Source organism: Molothrus aeneus, chromosome 1, assembly GCF_037042795.1.
Source record: "Molothrus aeneus isolate 106 chromosome 1, BPBGC_Maene_1.0, whole genome shotgun sequence".
NCBI classification, from domain to species: Eukaryota; Metazoa; Chordata; class Aves; order Passeriformes; family Icteridae; genus Molothrus; species Molothrus aeneus.
In genome coordinates, this window is record NC_089646.1 from 130,491,846 (window position 1) to 130,512,604 (window position 20,759).

The following is a 20,759-nucleotide window of genomic DNA, read 5'->3' on the forward strand; positions in this document are numbered from 1 at the left end:
ACTAAAAATAACTGTAAAGGGAGTTTGATCTTGGTTAGTTTCATGTAATGCTGTGCATCTTCTGTGAGTGATTCAGATCCTTAGTAGTGCTAATCTGAATAAAGGACACATACCATGATGCTACCTGTTTATTTACAAGATGCTTCGGTGGTAAATGTTGGACCTGGAAAAATTATTTTTCTAAGATATTGGAACAGTAAACAGAGGTGGAATGAAGCCATGAAATTAATGAAAATATGCTTTATGACTTGAGTGAGCACTGGCTCAAGCCCTATGCCTGTAAACATTGTTAAAGGTTATTTGGTAGAACTGTTAATGAAGGTAAAGCCCGGAATGCGTTCGGCAGACGTAGCATGGCACAGGATAACACTACCCAATGTGGCTGAGCTGGCTGCTTTCTCCTGGGCAAATGTTAAAAGCAAACAAGCTGACAACCTTCTACCAAAAGGCTTATTCAGAAGTTTTTTAATTGCTATAGATTTGCTAATTTGTGATGTAATATTGTAAACATAGATCAGAGTGCAAAGCAAAATTGGTTTGCAACTTGAAGATCTCAATAAAATTTTATTTGGAATAGGCAATCATCCACAGTCATTAAATCTAAAATGACAATTTTATCATAACAAAGCTTTTCTATTAATGAGCTTTACAGCCATTGTTATTTAAAAAAACCAACTTTCCATTATTTGTACATGTCATTGTATGCTGAATTTATTCAGTTTCTGTTTAACCTGCACTATGGATGTGGAAAATAGTTCAGCAAGGTGTTTATGCACAGATTTAGGAGAATTAATTTTATTAGCAATTCTGTAATATCTTCCAGGATATTGTCAAGTATACCACTTTTAAGTCAAGAGCTATACATATTAGCTACAAATATACTTCCATTTCTTTTTACTATTATCTTTCAAGTTCTAGGGTTAGCACTAAATATACAAGGTTAATTTTTATGCAGTCTGGCAATTAGCTTCATTAAAGAGGAGGGAATCTGTATATTGCTTTTAATTGAAATGTCTGTTTGAATTTTTTGTATACAACTAATGTCTTTTTAAGCCAAAAAAGAACTCGGTAAACAATTTTAAGACATTCTTAAAATGAATGTCTTGAAACTTGAATTAATATTTATTTATTTATTGAAGTGAATTGTATGTTCACTTTTTTAAAATATGTTTTCTGTCAGTATAGCTATTTGACCTGGATGAAGTGCTTTAGAGACTTGACTACTGTATTGTCAAATTCTTAGCTCATTATTACAAGTTTTAAAAGCAGAAGTGTATTTACTTGGGTTTTAGTTAAAGTGATATTTAATTTTTTTTTTTTAATATGTGGGGGAAAACCACAATCAAATTAGGAGGAAAATATTAAGCTTCTGTTGCTACTTACCAGAAGATTTTTATATGCTTTGAGCCTATACTGGTTGTTTACTTCATAAAGAATCTGAAAAATTGCTTAGGTTGGGAGGTGGATAAAATTTGGAATAAAGAAAGCTTATTAAGACTGCATGTACCCTGTTTCTGTCATGGTATTATATTGCCTTAAAATGTACACTAGGTAATTTTTAAAGAGGATGATGCATATTTAATGAAGAAATTTATTTATTTAAAAGGAAGGGTTGCCAATCAGTCTAAATTTGCTTCAGTTAAAACTTGATGGTCTAAAGACTACTTATAATCCTTTTCTTGTTGTAAAGTATTGTCAAGTTTGCAGTAGTATCAGTTAAGTTTATGGAAACTTTGTTTTAAGGTGGTTTAAAATAGAAGTAAATCTTTAATTTGTATTTGATGGCACCTGTTTTCATTTTGTTTCCCTGGCAACACCAGTGGTATCAAAAATTGCCTGTAGACCACCCTGGTTTTAGAGAAGAATGAAATCAGCCTGGCTCAGCCTTTGATTTTACTTACTAAATACTTAGACAAAGCTTTAATACACAGTCAGTACTTTACAAACTAACTCAAATTATTTGGGTATACAATTTGTGATTTTTTTTAAATTAGAATTTTCTGTACTAATGCCAGTTTTTATTGTTCTGCTGTTTTTAAAATGTACTGAAATACAGGAAGTATTTTTGATACACTGTCTCAAAAAGTGTGTTTGAAAGCTGTAATAACTACCTGTAGAAAAGTAGAGCAAAAATTCATAGTTTTTAGATAACACAATTTGTCTGCTTTTAAACTCTGTGGATCCAGGGTTTTCTTCCAGATGTAAGTTGTCATTTGCAGTCCCACAGGAAACAAAAGCAACGAGTGTTACCTCCAGATTCTGCTTTTGTCTGTGCTTCTTTACTATGTCTGAGAATTCACCTTATTAAAATTACGTATGTGGTGTTCCAAATGTTACAAATCTTAATACATTATCAGTTTGTGTTTCAGAAACACAAACATGGACATAATTCTTCCGAATACTGCTTATCATTACCTACTTGCCTAAAAAACTACTGACAGAAGCCTCACCTGTTGTGAGGAGCTCCTCCTCTGAGCTCCGTGCTATACTATTGACAATTAAATAAGGAAAAAGTTGTTGTTCTGGTGGAGCAATTCAGATTTTTAGTAATAGTTACAGGAACACTGGACAGTCTGAGAAGTTTAAGATGTCTTACATTTTCCACTCTCCCCCAGAAACTTAGAATAATTTTGGAAGATAATGAAGTAATCTGTTCCCAGAAAAGAGAGTACCTCTGATGGAGTTCATGGGTACCTGTGGTGCAGTACTTCCCAGTGTCCTGCTGCTGGGACTGGAGGCATTAGAGATGGCAGCCCAGTATTTTCTCTGCTGCTGCTCCTTTCCTCATGCTATGAAAATGTAAAACAGGTAGCATCAGCCGGCACAGGATTTGTTGGCAAACTGACTTGCATGTGTTTAAACAGTCATCTGTTTCAAGTGGGATGTTCCTTAAGAAATGTAATAATCATGAACTCTAACCTGGGACACAGGGCCCTTCTACACTGGGCAGGTACATCCAGACACAAGTGAACTTTGCCTGTACTGTCCCCCTTTCAGTTTTCTCCAGGAGTGTCTCTGGAGCAACTGTGTGCATACTGTAAATGTCTTGCTTTTTGTTTGTTTCTCTGAGTAATATGACTAATTTGTGCAAGCTGTGTTTTTTGATGTTTAGAAGTAGCTAGCATTTGATTCTTGTGGTGAAAATGAGCATATGCAAGTTCCTAATTTGTAAAACATGCTGTTGTTAAACAGTCAGAGTAATTAAATTATTTAGAGAAATTGGCACAAAGTTTCTTAGAACTTGATCCTTCTAGCAGTCGTGTGAATTGTCATGTATAAATTGTGACTGTGGAGCAACTGGTTGCATTGCCACTTCCTGGTGTGAAAATATGTGGAGTGTGCAGTAGCTGGAAGGTTCTTTTTAGACTGGAAATGTTATGGTAAGCTGATGGTGCTTGAGAAAGGTCTTACTGCTGTAGGCCTGGGTGAGCAGTAGGACAGGCTAAAAGCCAGAGGATATGTCTGTCTGTCTGGATGGGTGTTGAAAAGTTGGGGGGTGCTCTCTCCGACTGCCGTGCTGGCTGAGGGCAGGACGTGATGTGGCTCCAGCTCAGGAGCAGTGCACTGCCCTGCCATGCCTCTGTACCCAAAGTCATGTACCTGGCCTCTGAGCTTGTTTCCATGTTTACCTCTCTCTGTGTGGAAGATGCCTTCTGTTTCAGGCTGTAATTCATAGCCTTTACTACAGAATTCATTCACAGTGCCTGGACTGAGTGTGGACACAGAAGTGCATTTCACCAAGGGGCTAAAGCATATGCTGCAGGATTTCTGCTGCTGGCTTGTTGACTTTGTGCATGTTCTGGTTAGATTAAGGTTCAGTTCAGCATTAAGTTAGCTGATGCAAAATTTAACCTATTAGTTGTTTTTTTTTTAAAGTTACTTACTGCAGGAGAAGTGGAGAAGTGTAATCTTCTGCGGTGTTTCTGATCTAGCATTATGATTCCTAAAGCTGCTTTAGTGTTGTCTGGAAAGAACTTTGATAAAAATCAACTAGACTAACATGCCCATAATATAAGAGTTTGTTCTTGACCCCTTAGTACTTATAGATTAAGTCAGTAGGTATAATGTTCATTTTCTTAAGCCATTAAGTCATATATGTCTTCCAGGTATTGTTTCATACACTGACCATGTTCTTTTCCTACTGCTTTTTAATAGTCTATCTGGGATGCTACCTTAACTCCTTACCTGTATTGAGAAAACAAAAACATTGGCTCAGCTTTCTTTCACACCTGAAGGGAACTTTTTTTCTGTAAAATTGACCTTTAATGTTAACAAAAGAAGAAGGTGTATCCTGAACATCATAATTACATTTGTTAGGCATTTAATTAATGACAGTTATGAGAAGACACATAGTGAGTAGAAGGAAACTGCCAAACCTGGCATTGACACAGGACCTTTTTTTTGCCTTGTGCAACACAACTTTGATCAAAAGATGCTCTTGATGCATGTTGCTAAAATAACTAACTTTCACACTCCAGAATTGCAGCAGTTGACAAAAGGCTCCACCTTTATTGGTTTCCTTTGACAGTTATATTTATAAAAATAGCCTCTCAGAGGGACTTTAAAGGCAGTAAACTGAATTACTAGGGGCCAAGACAGCACATCAGGAGCTAAAAAAAGACACTGAAAATATCTTGCTTTGTGTTTAAATTTGAGAATTGTTACCTAGGCTCTGCTACTGTAGTGTACACACAGGATGATTTGACTTCTGCATTATTCCCTTCTCTAGCTTTGTTTTGCTTTCATGATAGTAATCAAAAGCTCTATCATAATTTCATAATTGCAATGGCCAAGATGGGCTTTAGTTAAAAAAAAGAATTTAATTATTTATTTGTATTTCACTACTTATTTATAAACATCTGGGGAATTTTAGTATTATGTTTGTAAGAACTCTACTAGATTTTTGATGTTGAAATGGGAGCTTTTGGTTGCTATTGAGGCTTCAGAATTTATTAACAAATTCATCTGTAAGGGAAATTTGTTTAACAGAGTAAAACATTATGTTTCTAATGCCTTTGCATTTCAGATGGTGATGGTTTAAATTATGACACCAGCCCTGTGCCTTAGGGCTTGCAATTCTGTAACTTTTTTCAGATGCATCAACTAAGCATTGCCTAATTTGTTATGAAATTGGAAGAAAAGTTGTTCAGTAATTCTTACTAAGTTGTGCTGCTAACATCTGTTTCCCATAAAATACTGGTAATATGATAAGAATTGAAAGAATTGTGTGATTACCAGTTTCAAATAACCATTCCAATGATGGTCAACCAAAGATGGCTTTTCTTTCACTGAGGGAGTCATTTGAATGTATGGGGTGTTAAGTCCAAATGGCAGAGAAAGCTAATGCTGGTGGGGTGATATGCAAAGGTAAGCTGTGTTGGTTTTGGATGCTGTTCTTTACAGAACCTCTGGCAAATTTAGGAGTTAAGTTATATGTTTTCTCTTCTTAAATTTATCATTAAGTGTATTTATAATTTAACTAAAGAAATTGATTGAGTATTCACTAAAAAATGAAGTTGACTTCTTGTTACAGACAGTTTAAGTATGTGTGGTTGGATTTTTTTATTTTTAATTGGTGTTTTTAATATATAAACAGTGGTTCTTAAAAATTTTTTTGCCATTTGGCAGGTATAAGGATCTGTTTTAGAAACTGAAGGTTTTAAGTGGCCCTGTTTAGAGCCCAAGTAATGGTTGGCTGGTCCCCTACCATAAGTTAAAGCCAAATTTTGATACTTAGTCTGGATTGTTTAGGTCAGGCAAGATGTGCTCAGGAATATTCTTTCTTTTGCCGATTTCCACATGAATTTTCATCTCTTCCACCTCCTTTCATGTCCCCAGTGCTTTGGTCAGGCAAAGGGCAGCTCTCCAGCATGCAAGCAGAGAAAAGGTAAGTCAAGCCACAGGAGTGAAGCTTGGCGAAGCCTCCTTGAGAGATTGGAGTTCTGTTTCACAGAGAAAATCAGAACCCAGCCATGGCAATCCCTTCACTGGGGGAGCCTCTGCTTTCAGATTTTTCTGTAGTAGTCGTTTCACTTGTATTTTGTTGTCTCTGCACACCAGCTTCTTAAAGAGAAAAACCAGTGAGTTCAGGGTGTGCATGTGAGTAGCTAATGGATGTGACTGATGTGTTTTGAGAATTCACCATTCCTTAACTGCTGTACCTTGTGCTCATGTAACCTAGAGTTATGCTTCATCTCCAGTACTAACAGCCTTGCTAGGGAAATAAAGGCAAATCTTTCTCAGAGGCAGAGCAGTAGGTGTTAAAAACTTGCATCTAGAAGGGGATCAGGAACTTTAGTATTTTCAGACAAAAATGAGCATTTTATTCTTTGTATTTTTCCCCATGATTGCAAGCTATTTCCAGACTTGTGGAAACCTGCTTCCATTGAATGAAGATGAAGAAAATAAATTTTTATTGTTACTGGGTTGTTTTTTTTAAATATCTTTATCTGTGGAGTTAGTTCTTTGAGAGGAATATATGTGTATATATAAAATCCATAAACATATCTCAATATCTATAAAGAAAGAGCTTAGTTTTTTATATGCAGGAATACATATTTACATATTGATTTATCTCTCAGAGAACTCTGTATAGATACACAGGCACACAAACACAGAGGAGTTCTTTCATTCTATATATTTGCAAATAATGCCCTGTTAAAAATGACTCTTTTCAGTCATGCAGAAAATGAGTATTTGTTTAATTATTTTTTAGTGTCCATGTTTAATAACACTTGGAAGGCATTGTTTGTTCAGCAGCTTGCAGATGTCTCCTTGGTGATCATATAAGTGCAAACTGTTGATTTTTATACAGTCCTTCACAAAATGTTTATACCTAAGAGCTCCAGTGGACTTAAAGCTGTATGTGATACTAAACCAAGACACCCTCAGTTTTACTGCCAAGAGTGGATGTCCAAGCAATGCTTAACTACTGTGTAGAAAATGAGTCTTCTTATGCATTTTCTGGATCAATTGGACATCACATAGGTCATTTGGAGTGGAATTAGGCAGAGAACCTGGTAAATCATCCTGTATTTATCTGTACTGCTAGGCAGATTCCCATGAAAACTTTCAGTCTAGCAGTTTTTTTTTATGAAAGATGTGATTACAGGCTTTGAATTTCTGAAGGAATTTATCCTGTATTTATCCTATCTAAAACTTTTGTTGCTTTTTAAGATCAGCTTCTTAGTTTAATGTGTGCTTGAATTTCAGCTCAAGCACTTGACTTTTCTCTTTATATTGTTGTCTTCTAAATCATTACCTGTGTTAATCTAACATAGGGATTACATAGCCCAGCAGTCTGTAACAGGTATGTTCATAGTCCCTCTATTTTTCTGTGTAAAGAAAAGGTGGAACAATCTCCCATCTCCCTTTCCTTTTGTATGTCAGGTGACTTTGACTTGACTGTGGAGTTTGCTACTGCTTTAAATAAAGGCTTGTTTAAAGTAAGTGAATAATTTCTACAAAGTGAGTGCTCTTTATTTTGGTTGGGTGGCTTGTTTAATTGTCTTTATGCCATTCCTAGTTATGCTTTTATGTTCCCTTTAACTTATGAAGGCCAAGTTCCTTCTTCAGTGGGTATATCCATTTTTGGACAAAGAAAATAATTCACTAGACCTGGGACTTGGTGGTGGTCTTGGTTATGCAGTGCTTGGGGCTCTGCTACAGGAAAGGTCCTTTAGAGTGTGCTGTGCTGCTTTTGAGTCATTGTTTCAGTCCATCACCCCCCATAGTTCCTTAAGTAGCCAAGAGAAACTTCAGGAGGAGTGATTAAGATACCACCCTCTGCACTTTCTGGTGTTGCTGTCTGTTCTAGGGAAACTTTGCTTTGTGACTTGCATTCAGTGCTTTCAGGTTGAGTGCTGTGTCTTCAAGCAGTGTGCCCAGCCTTTCTCTGCCTGAAGTTTGAACCAATAGCCTTCAGCAGCTTTCCAGCTCTTGCTGTCTTCCAAATCAATGGCTCTCATTTCTGATTTGAAATAAGTTTGGGTGCACTGTGCGATCTGGTGTTCAGCTAAATATGTAGGGGTGCAGAGACCAGACATAAGCTCTAAATACAATGATAGAGGAAAGAGTGTTCCTGAAATACATGGCATTCTTCATGCAGAGTTGTATGATGGCCCTGTTTTATACTAGCATATTGCTTTGGCCTGGATGAGTGGGCTGTATGTCTGGAATTTGCATTCACCCTGTGCTAGCTTATAGGTGACTTTGAGAATTTATCTGAGACTCTGGTTGCCTGGTATAGCTTCAGTCTTTGTCCTGTTCTAACAGTGAGGACATCTACCTCTCATCATCCACATCAGAAACTTTAGACATAGGAGCTCCTCTGTGGTCTGAGGACACTGTATGTACAGATGACCAAGAGGAGTGATATTGTGAGAGGGATTGTTTTTTCCCAGGTGAGGATCAGTCTCCTGAGAAAGAAAGAAGTCAAGTGAAGTTCAAGTCTCTGTGAAGGTCTTTGTTCCTTAAGCTCAAGAGTGTAATATTTGTCAGGAATAGTTTTTGACACTTTTCAGGAAAACTTGAGTCTGGAACAATGCTTCAAAACTTACCCTTTGAGATAGGGGACTTCCAAAGGAGGTCTTTTTGCCTTGGAAATCCACAGGAAATAATGATTCTTCCTGTTTTATGTCAAGCTTTTCCTTTAGGATTTTTATCACTTGTGTTACTTCTCCGTGTTTTAGCTGCCATGAGGAACTGCTAACTCAGTCCCTCTCTATTTGAGTGCTAGGAGCCCTGTTCAGCTAGGAAGTGTTCTGGAGCATACTTTAAGTACTCAAAAGCTGTCTGGACATAGTCCTTGGCATCTGCCTCTGAGTGGTCCTGCTTGGTCAGGAGGATTGAACAAGATGACCTCCAGAGGTCCCTTCCAGTATCAACCACTCTGTGACTGTGGTGTCCCTCAGAAATCCTTGTATCCATAGTAATTTCCTTCAATCTGCACCTTTTAATAGAGTCTTCCTTATTTGTTGACCTTGGATCTGAGGAGGAATGGAGGAGTTTGATAACCTTTGTGACTCTGTGTGGACTTTTATAGGGATTAGCTTATTATTTTTTTATGCTGGGAGTCTACCAGCTGATACTCCTTTCAAATTCCATGTGTCCCTCAGGTAACATAGATATCATTCATGCTTTAGTTTCCTACTTTGCTTAGGAATATTTCTTGCCTCTATTGTCTCTGCTCTAAGGGAGCTTTCTAGATACTCTTAGGCTGGATAGAGGAATTTCTGTGAAGCTGCTTGAGTGGAATGAATACATACAATTAGAGCAAGAGAGATGCAAGTTCTTCACCATTTTCAAAGTGTACATTTCTCAGATCTACAAAGCCTTCACTTGGTAGTTGCATATATATGTTGTAAAGTATCCTGCTATTCAAAGGCTGTTCAAGCAAGATGAATCTTGAAGATGCTTTTTGGGATGCTTCATGTGAACTATGCAGTTTACTCAGTGAATAGTTATCATATTGCTGGTGGAACCAGGAGTATGATTGCTAACGTATCGTTTGTGGAGAGGAAAGGCCATCTACATGTAACTGTATATGGCTGCTGTGTCTTGAAGAACCCTTGCATTCAGAAATCCTTTCCCCTGTCTGCCCTGAGGTATTTTGGATAAACTGGGGACAAGCTGTTAGAAATTAAGGGTATGATATGGCCCATTTATACAATATCAGCATTTCTGGTCAGTGCTTCAACTATTGCTATATTGTTTGCATACTTGAGTGATTGCAACAGCCAAATTGCTAACCTGTAATTTTTTCAGCAATATAGGCTATAGATTTTTGTTCCTAAACAGTTTGTGAAGGAATGTGATTTCTGTGTGTACCTGTAGTAACAGGGCTTTGCTTTCACTTGTTTTTTTTCTCTGCAGTGTCAGTCATTGTAGAAAAGCTATGATACATGCCTTGAGGTGGAACAAAAAATGAAAATATGATCAGTAAGTGTTTGGACAGGGCAGTAAAACAGAGGCCTTCTACCCAACCCCAACACTTATGAAATTGTTAAAAATATTCCAGGCTAAATAATGTAGGCCTCTTGACTGTAGATACTTGCTATTCTTTTCATCTTTCTTCAGGTTTGTTTATAATTTGGTTTAAGCAAAGAAAAATAGAGGCAAGGCCAGTTCACATTGTTGCAGATCTTTTCTCTCAGTGTCTGTATGTTTCTGGCTTCCAAAATATCTTATGCTCTGATTTTTTTTTCTTAATTATGAAGAATTTTTCTCTTCTGTGTCCTTGATATCCTGTAGAGTGAGAGATGACCAAGTCTAGTGGACACCTAATTAGCATTGGATGCCATTAGCGTAATGCAATTTAATTAATCTGTTGTGTTGTGCTTTGTTTTCCTCTGTTGGGTGAACTTTGTTGAAAGTGTAGCAGATCATATTGGTAGGAATAAGAGGTGGATACAAAACCTTGAGATGATACAAATAATAATTAATTTGTATAATTCAGGGTGTTACAGAATACACAAATAATGAGGCTACTACTTTATAATATGCACTACATTTTATTTTAGCAATTGATAATAGGGCTTGAGAGGTGGATAACTTCTGGGGGAAAGAAAAGATGCCAAGGTCCAGCAGACATGATTAGAAAGAATATCACTAACTGATTTGCAGTCAGGTGCACTAAGTCTAAACTGTTTTTTTTATTTAATAGCATAGATCTTAACTACTGTTTTATAGCTAGTGTTTTTGTCAAAAGAGAATCAGCCCTTGATCACAACTAAAGCATTAAGAAAGACATATTGTTTATTTCTTTCTTGGAGATAAGCTTGATGGTTTTCCTACTCCTCTGGAACTAGTTTCTCTTCATTATCAGTAAAAGTTATTGTATGGCTAATTACATGGCAGTTTGGGTTGATTGGAGAATACAGATGTTGCAGAAATAGAAGAGGCTTATTTTTAGTACTCAGTAAATCTAGGGTGCTAATGTTTTTCTTTTTTACTGTGGTATGTTCAAATGAGCAGGCTTGAAAAGGTTAGTTAGCCACTGGGGATATTAAAAATAAAGTGGAAACTAAATTGTTTGTACTACTTAGACTATTAAAAATGTATATTTTTAAACTAAGTAGAGAAAGCAGGAAAAACAAAAACTTTGAATCTGTTCGCATCTATCACCTCAGGGTGGAAAGAGGTGACTTTTAAATTAGTACATTTCAATATGGGAAATCTAGAAGGCATGCAGAAAAAAAATGGTAGTTTTTAGCTTCAGTTTTGTGTTTGATGTAAGTCAAAATGTAATTCAAGCAATTGTGTTCTGTAGCCACTGTGTGACCTACCCAGCGGCAACCAGCCCCCACCTTAAAAAAAAAAAAAAGCCAATTGGCCTGTGTTTAGCTTACTAAATGTCATCTGGATTCAGTAAAATGCAAGTGACCTGCATTGAATTAGTATAATTGTAATACAAACAGAACATCTCATAGTTTTGGTCTCATACAGGAAAAGAGAAAGTTGGAGAGATTTTTCAGTTTGATAAATAAAACTGAAGATACAGAGTTAACTTTGGCTCACAGTTCATTTTACTTTTTACTGTCTCTTAAAAAAGATACATGGCATCTGAATCTTGTGTGTACATTTTCTCTTTAGAACATTTTCTGGTTTTGGAAGAATATTCCTGAGGATGTTTATCATATCACTTTTTAAATCATGAGCAATTGTTAACAATTCCAGTTTCCTCAGACACAGTGCTGTTTCAGAGATTTTTTTAAAAACTGATTTACCTAGCATGTCCAGAATTTGGTATATTGCTTTATCTCTGTCATTTGGTAGGAATTCCATGGCTTTTGAATAGACTTCTGAATTCCATGATGCAGTTTATATTTTTCACACCCTGTACCAGAGAGCAGTGCTTACACATACCAAGCTAACACAGTGCCTTGAAGAACTGAAGTATCAGCTCTGGCACTATATGTTAATCTTAACTCTGACTATGACCTTGTACTACTCAGTTTGGTTTAAGAGTGTTAGTTTTTTCAAATGTAAGATCAGTGTAATTATGAAAGTAATACTATGCCTTGGTTGTACTTCTCTTTTCATTTGGACACTCCCATGTCCAGATTTTACTTTGTAATGCCTTCCACTGCATCATGGCCTATGGAATAGCAAAAATAGTTTTACTGTAGTAACTACATTTCCTTACAGGAAAGAATGTGGCTATTACACTAATCTAGCAATGAAATTTAAGGCTTTACAATATAAATGACATTTATTTGAAACTAGTAGGGAGAATACTGGAAGCACTAGCAATGCAAGGACAATAGCACTGTTTTTTGTATGTACCTGGTAGATGGGAAAGCAACACCATTGAGTCTTGTATTCTCTCAGTACCTTGAGAGTCACTGTAGCAGAAACAGGAGGGGTTTTCATTCTTCTGATGAATGTAGACTGTGCTTTAAGATGTAAGAACTCAATTACTCTTTCATAGACTACAAAATCTGTAATTAATTAGTTGTTTTCATTATGTCTGTAGGATGTTGGCATTTAATGTCTGGAATTTTGTAATCTGTCAGTTTAATTTTAGTTCTTAGTTTGCATATTGCAGGTGAATGAATTGTTTTGCTTTGTGCTGGTGGTCAGCTTTTGCTGTCACCTGTTCATCTGTTATTGTAAAAGGTGAAGTAGGAAGCAGCAAACACTGTTGAAAGGCATTGTTCCTTTGTATTTCATGTTTCTTGTGTTAAACATAACATGGTCATTCTGTTTCTGTACCTGGGCTGACCAAACATGATAATCCCCCCCCGCCCTTTTTTAAAATACTTTATTTTTAAACTTAATTTTATATGAACACAGGGCAAATGGGAAGGTGGTGGTGCTGAAAATTATCTTCAAAACACATGATTTTGATAATGAAGTTCTGAAACTGTGTTTGTTTATATTTTTTTGTAGAATAAAACACCAAGTTCTGGAACTTCTTGGGTAGTTTATTGGCAACTTTCCTACCATGTAACTTGAATATTCCTTGTTAAAATTTAAACTCATTAGCTCCTCTTCGGTTCTTTATAGACTTTGTCCCTCTTTGAAGTGGCATTTAACATCTTGGGGACTGTTACCATATCTCTCACTGTATCCTCCTCTTTAGACTGAGCAATCCTAATTCATTCAGTCTTTTCTTTCCCAGTGTGCTTTTTTAAATATCTAAGCATTGTAGTTACTCAATTTCAAACCATCTGAGGTCGGTTCACATCTCTGAAAGTTCGATGCCTGAAACTGAGCACAAAAGTGCTGCTGGAGGTCTAACATACCCCAAATAAAGGAGAACTGCCACATAGTTCTTGAATGCCTTCTTTCATTACTACTATGTGTGGTTATGTCAGAGATTTCACATTTAAAGTCCTGTGAGTTTGCTGCAGCTTTTTCTCACAAATATAAGTTACTCACTTCTTGATTCCTCTACTAGTAAATATAATTGCAAATGCAGTTTTTCCACTTCCTGTCTCATTAAATGTTAGTATGTCTCTGGATGTAATCATTGCCTCGTTTTCTCAGAAACTGCAGAAAATAGTGTGGGAAGAAGACAAAATATTTTTTTACTAAAGTAAGGTCTATCATTGAAGTTTTCTTGGCGGGAAAGTAAGTTTCATATTCGGGTAAAAACTTGGAACCTTCTAGGCATAATGCGTATGAATTTTCAAGATAGTACTGAATCAGGAGTAAAACAAACTATGGTGAAAGAAGACTAAATTAATCACCAGAGTATTCCCTGGATTCTGTTATACCGTGTGCACTTTCTGAACCATTTCCTTGTTCTGTAACTGATAAGAAAGTAGTTCAGTGCTGAAAAAAGTTGTTCAGTTTCAAGTTCATGTTCTTGATCTCATCTATTCTGTGATGGGAGTGATAGCGGTGATTATGGGATAGCAGGATGCTTCTGGCTGAGAGGTACCAACATTCACAAAGACATCTCTTTTGATTCCTGGCCACCTGTGTGGCTGGGAGATGTTGTCCTTTAGGCTGTGAGGTGCCTAGCTCTTGAGCAAGGATATGCCATAATGCAGGATTTAGTCTGAGAGACACTTTAAGTGTTGAAGTCTGAGGGTTTGAATTGAATTGGGCAGTGGCCTGAAGTGGCCCCATATCTCTGTTACAGTGATTTTGATTTCCTCACAAAGAGGAGGTGTTGCTCGTCACTATCAAAAGGAAATTTCCTCCTATACAGCAGTATTTAAAAATACTTGTTTTTGCAAGTCTGTGTTAAGTAAAAAATCAATTAGAAGTTTAAACCACTACAACAGATACTTCTTTCTAAACTAAAGGTAGTTTAATATCTTTTTTTTTTCCTATCTCAACCCCCTTATTCACAAACACTTCCTCCCCTCAAAAAAACCCTTAAAAACCCCACATATACATACATGCAGTACACCCTTCTTTTCTTTCTCTCTCTGATAAAATGAATCTTGATCACCCAGTGCTGAAATTGAAGGTACTTTTCAGAATAAGAATAATGAAATAAATTTCAGCTCATTTAGGTTTTCCTTTTGCTGAATGAAATTATTAGAAATACTGTCCTAGATGGTGTCTGAATGCTGCAGTTCCTTTCAGCTATTTGAAACTTCTGTTTTTTTGTAAGATTTGCTGACTTTCACTGTCTTTTTTTGCACTAGTGCTTGGATTTTTTTAAGTCATCAGGGTTCAAATTTTTTTTTATGTCCAAGAATACTAAAAATGTGTAGGCTTTTAATTATTGTGGATGTGAACTTTCAGTATAACCTGTCAATAAAATGTTTAATACTTACACTTTTTAGTACCTGTAAGGGGTTATTTGCAATTAGGTATTTTCTTCTGAAAATACCTGTAGATGTCAATAAAAATTCAAAACTGGTAGCTGACTGGGTAGTGTAAACACAAATCTTGAGTAGCCTGAAATTATTTTTGTTTTCACTTGAAAAATTTCACTTATCTAAAACACTTGCCCCCCTCACTCCAAAAAGAAAAAAACATGGAAAAAACCAAAAAACCCCAGTGAAACCAAAGAAGGATTCAGAAACCTCCACACAATTGCAGATTTTTCCATGCTTTGTTTTTCATTTCTACAGACTTCGAAAAGGCATTTGTTGCTCTGCTTTCAAGGATCTAAATTGAAGGAGGGAAGAATTTTGAGGAGCAGGTTGCTGACTGTGTCTTCTTTCTTTTGAAATGTCACTGACACCAATGACTTGCACCTTGCAGATGAAATGGGAACTTGAAGGTTACATCCCTAAACTAAAAGGACAACATTCAATTGAATGGCAGAATTCAGGAACATTTTCTGTTGAAGAGCTGAGCTCAGGAAATCAAAATAACCCTACTGAATTGGACATAAAAACTGAAACATTCATTTCAGAATAGAAAATGGAAATCTAGGACAAGATAATAGTAAAAAACAACAGGCAAAAGTAATGAAGAGTTCCTCAAATATTATTTAAATATATTTGAATAAAACCTGGAGAAATACTGATAGGTCTGCTGGGCTTGAAGGGAGGGGGAGAAGAAAGAAACAAACATAAGGAGGTCAGTGCAGATAAACACAGTTCTTTCTTTGCATACAACTCCTTTTTTTTTGTTGAGTAGCTTTCAGATATCTTTGGATAATACAAGTGATGGGTGTAAGAGTTCAAAAAGCTTTGAAAAATGAAAAAAAGAAATAGATAAACTCGTAAATTATTCAACTGGCACTAAGTCAGCATGCTGAGGTGATAGTTCTGGGAGCAGATTGGTGGTAATAAATATTTTTGTTACTCATCTGATAAAATGGTTTGATAATGAACAGGCATATATGCAGATACCATGATCCTTTTAGCTGAGTTAGCAGGGGGAACTTACTCTTTGTCTTGATAATTACATAGCAGCCAGTACAAGAAATTCTGTCCTTTAAATATATCACTGGAGGATATGGTAGAAGTCAGGAAATGTGATGGGACTTAAAAATCAGTTTTGTAAGTAAGCGTGTTTAAAACCAGTTATGAAAGACCCCAAACCGAAGGAACTTGTGGCCATAGAATGCTAACTTGTTCAAGCTGTTGTCACATAACAAATGATCTGTAATACTCTTTTGAAATTGAAAGCAATTTTTTGGCATCAAAGAATATGTCAATTTGGAAGGGGCCCATAGGGTTCATTAGTCCAATTCCCCCCTCAGTAGGAAGAGTAAACTCAGAGGTGAATCTGAAGGCACCGTTCTGTTGCGTGACGGTGCTAACGAGGCAAGGGTTGATTCTTTTCAATATATTTGCAATTGCACTTACTATTGCAAAATATTTCAGATCTGTATCTTTACATTCTTGACCTGTTGTAATGCTGTCAGTATGTTATGAGCTTACTAGCAATAATAAATATGCAGTCAATGTAAATAGCTTATCTTTCAGTAACCCATCTTTGCTGTTAATTGTGAGAATAGTCTTCCCATTATGTATCTTTTCTCTCTGTTTATTACTTTATTACTTTACATCTTAAGTGAATCATACTTTGATTTGATCATCGGAAGGTCATTATTCCAGAGAGAAGCTTATGATAGTGAATGGCTGTTAAAAGTTGGGGTTTGTTTTATTCAGTTTGGTTTTTTTTTTTCCTATGGTGTTTTATTTTATTTTTCAAGTGCTCCTAGTGTTAATACATGTAATTTTATAATAAAGTCATTTAAATGTAATTTTAACTTATGTAGTGTTGTGTACATGGTTTAATCAGTGGCCATTACTAAAAGCTGTAAAAGTAAGCACAGTAGATTGCATTTTAAATGTCACACATATTTCCCCTCATTAGGATGAAAAATTTTGTCATTTATTGTTTGTCCAGAACTTGCCCGAACTAAAGCTTCACTTATCCCTTTCTGCATTTAATCCTGTATTGATAATTCTAGTAAGAATCAACTTGGATCAGGGATGCAATAGATGTTTGATGGAACCAGATTTGTTTGTAGTTCTGCACAAAAGGTGTGAGTACACTAGATAATCTTCATCATCATCTGTGTTTGCAGATGGAGGAGGAAGCAGTGATTTTTAGGATGCTTCTAACAAATAAATCTATTATCTACTATGAAGCAGATTATGAACCGACCTTCTTGACTTTAAACACGTGAGATGTTGTCCAGTAACTTTTATTTTTCACTGTGTTGCAATATTGTAGTTCTGAATGAATAAAACCAAAACAAAGAGAAAACCTCCCAAAAAGCCACACCAAGAAAACATGCTCAGCAAAGAAAATCCAGTTTAGAATCCTGCTAGTATTTCACATTCTCCATGCTGATGCTTCATTCTTAGACAGCTGATGAGTTGTGCAACTCAATCAATGGTGTTTTAGTTGTCTTTTTGAAAGCTGTTCAACAAAGGACGGAGGTTCTATGATGTGCCTCACAAAGAAGAGAAAAATGTCTTTCAGGTGATTCTTTGTTTCCAAAGTTATTAAAATTTTGCAGTAATCAATATTTAACTCTGCCGGATTTAAATAGGTTTTTGTACTCTGAAGTGTTACAGAGTTTAAATGTGCTTTGGTGTTTGTTTCCTATTGCTGAACTAAGTAGTATAATTGTGCTTCCAAAAGCAATGAAGTCACAAACTGATGTTATGTATCCTTATCCTATTTATAAAAAAGTTTTTCTCTGTAGATACTAGCAATGAAGCTTCACAGCATGAAAATTATAAAATCACCACAATATAGAAATCTTTGTTGTCCTCTTCAGTAGCATTTATGATAGTGGGGAGATTTTCTGCTTTTTATTACAAGCAACTTATTTCATCTAAATAATAAGAGATAAGTTATTCAGGGAACTAAAAGCCAGAAGACATGGTACTGCTACAAAATTGCTGTTGATCACTTAATGTGTTAGTGGACTGTGTGAAATACAGATATATTACTCTGACTGACTAGAAGAATGAGCTGCAAGGATTTTCTGATTAGGAATTTCCATGTGGGGTACATGAGCATCTCATTTTTCTTTTGGCGTTTCCTAATTCATCATCATCACCATAATTATATTTTCACGCCAATAAAATTGTCTGTAAAGGAACCTTCATACTAAAAAAGCCCCTGTTTTCAACCTGGACTTAATTTAAAGTACTAGGTCCTTTAAGAATAATAAAAAGAAAATCCTGGGCTGACTTGTGCATTTCTGCTCTCATTTAAGACCTGGTTCTCAGTCTGGTATTCATTCAACTTAGTTGTAACTGCTGGTGATTGAGCATGGAAGTGCTACCTGGGAACAGGTATGGTAGAAACTGTTGGATTGTCCAGTGCCCAATTCAGAAGTGGCCCCAAAAGCTGCCCTGGATGATTTTTTCTTCCCCCCATCTTTTATCATACATGTATTATAATCTGCCTTGAATTTTGGTTTCACTGCAAGGTGAAGGATTTGTCTCTTACCAATGTGTGAAAGATGATTCAAAGTAGAATTGGGCTCAAGGTTGAGAGGGGGAGGGACCAGTTCAGGACAAATTTGAAATTGATTCTATATTATACACAGGTGAAGACAAACACAGATTAAGGTGATCCTTCTTGCATCTTTAGAGATTTCTTTCTCTTTTTAAAGATGATTGAATGGTTAAAACTGAAGACTGAGTCATACAATCTAATTCTTTGGTTGTATATTTGCTATGTTAATTGTGTAAGATTTGTCCTTCTGTCTTAGAAATGTAAGGCAATGTGGAAGGTGATGGTGAGGGTGGGAGAGAGAAAAGAATCAGCCTCAGCTCTTTTATAAGTATGTCAGAACCTGCCCCATCTGTTAAACAATTTCCTCCTAACATTTCCTGCAGTTGGAACTGCCAGTTCAGCCCATGTAGTTGGGTGGATAGTAGCTTATATTTGGTGTTTCTTTTTAGCAGCATTTGTCTAACACTGGCTGTATGAGACTGTCCTCAGCCCCAGTGTGAGAGCTACACTAAAACAAATAGCTCTGGGAAACTTCTGAGAAAATTACAAGTGGAGTGGAGGTAAAAAAAATACTACAAGTAATAGTTTGGGAAAACACAGGGACTGGAGAAATCCAAGGTAAGATGAAAGAAACTTGAAAAAACCCCAAGTATTTCCTGCTTCCATTGGCACCCAGAGTGATTGAAATAGCTTAGTTTTGTTTTAAAATAATATATAGTTATTTTAGGATAGAAATTACCTTTTGGACAAGAAGTGGAAGCAAAAATGAGGAATAAGTTCCTGTCAGATAAGTGTTTTATTTTTGTTCCTGGAGATTTGGGACTAGCTTTATAATTCTCCAGTAATTGCTTTGCGAGCCTCTTGAAAGGAAACAAGGTAGTGAAAGCTAAATCGTAGACTGTTTTGAAAGAGGAAAGGAACTTAACTTTTCTGCTGAGAAATAGGCAAGCCAAAATTAGGTAGTAGAGAGGGAAGATGGAATTGAAACCCAGAATTTTAGGTTGGTTAATAGAATGGAGTGATGAGAGCTGGAGGGAGCTAGCACGCACTAGCAAGTGCATGGCATAATTACCAAGTTGGACTGAACAATAAGTAGTTTCTGTATGGTTTCTTGTATTACAAAAATGCATCTGATTTTTCTCTTCAGCTAATACAGCTCATGTGGCATAGTAGGATTTAAAAAAGCCTACAGTATAGGCATTACATAGATATACAGATTTCTGAAGTAGGTGTTTTCAATGAGCGTACAAAGCATACCTGTGGATTTAGAACTCCTAACACTTGAATATCTCCTTTTGTGGCTTTTGTTGCCTGGCATAAAAAATGATTCACTAATTTCCTCTTTCTTCTCATTGTCCTTTGTGAATGACAAAGAAGTCAGTTCTTTGTCGTGGTTCTTAACTGCTGTGTATTTGATGAAAATAATTGGCCAAGGCAAACATTTTTCCTAGAGCTGTGGAGCTGAGTAGGACTCTGTAACTTATGATTGCTTACCTGTGGGGGGAGAGGTCAATGTTTATGATCAAAGAGGAGGTACCCATTTTGACACCACATAAACAGAAGTTGGTAGCCTTCTTTTATAGCTGTGTGTTTTCAATAGCTACTGCAGATTTCGCTGTTAAGAGTAGCTGAAGATAAGATCAAAAGTCATCAGTTCAAAGTTCAGAAGAGATCATTAATTTCAAGGACAGAAACTGCTGAATTTGTTAGCCACTGCTTTTTGCCAGAAGTACTTCACGTGTACTGACAATTAATCTTGCATCACAAGTGAATTAGATAAGGCCAGTTACTGAGTGCCACGTTTCCTACCTCAGTCTATATATTTGTTTGGCATGGCTGCCCACTGAAAATATAAAGCTGCTGTTGTAGCATACAATTTTATTAAACAAAATGGCAAATTTTGTAGATGTTTAGCAACTATTCCGTACTGAACTAATTTTTCATTAAAATGGTAGTAAACAGTTTTTACATCATTTTGCATGGATTCCACTTTCTTTCAGAATATGAGAAGAATTTTCTAATGAGGGTTTGATTGAGTTCAACCAACTTTCAAGGCCAGTCAGACTTCTTTAGAAGTTATGGATAGAATCTCATTAAGTTCTCTCTACCTTCTGCCTATGTTTCAGACACAGGCTGAAGCTTCTAGTGCTTCTAGTATATTAAAAGTGTGTAGAATCAGTTTTTCCCCCTTTTCTGGGTTTGTATTTCTGCCTATGCTCATAGAAAAACAAATGAAGAACTTTCACTCCCTGTGAGTTTGGAAAATGTGGTTGAATTGAACCTGGGTTTAGAAGACAATAATAGCCTGTTCTTGTCAATAGACCTAGTTCTGAATAGTCTGTTGCTATCATGTGTAAGTCTTAAGTGATGATATTGGATGCATTTATTACATAAAAAAGTTCAAAAATTTTCAT

General features: G+C 36.2%; 1 protein-coding gene across 1 annotated transcript in view; it reads left to right on the plus strand.

Annotated features, from left to right (window-relative positions):
* The window catches only part of STK3 (serine/threonine kinase 3), a 126,887-nt gene that overhangs the window by 35,390 nt on the left and 70,738 nt on the right, over positions 1-20,759 (plus strand). The window lies entirely within an intron of this gene.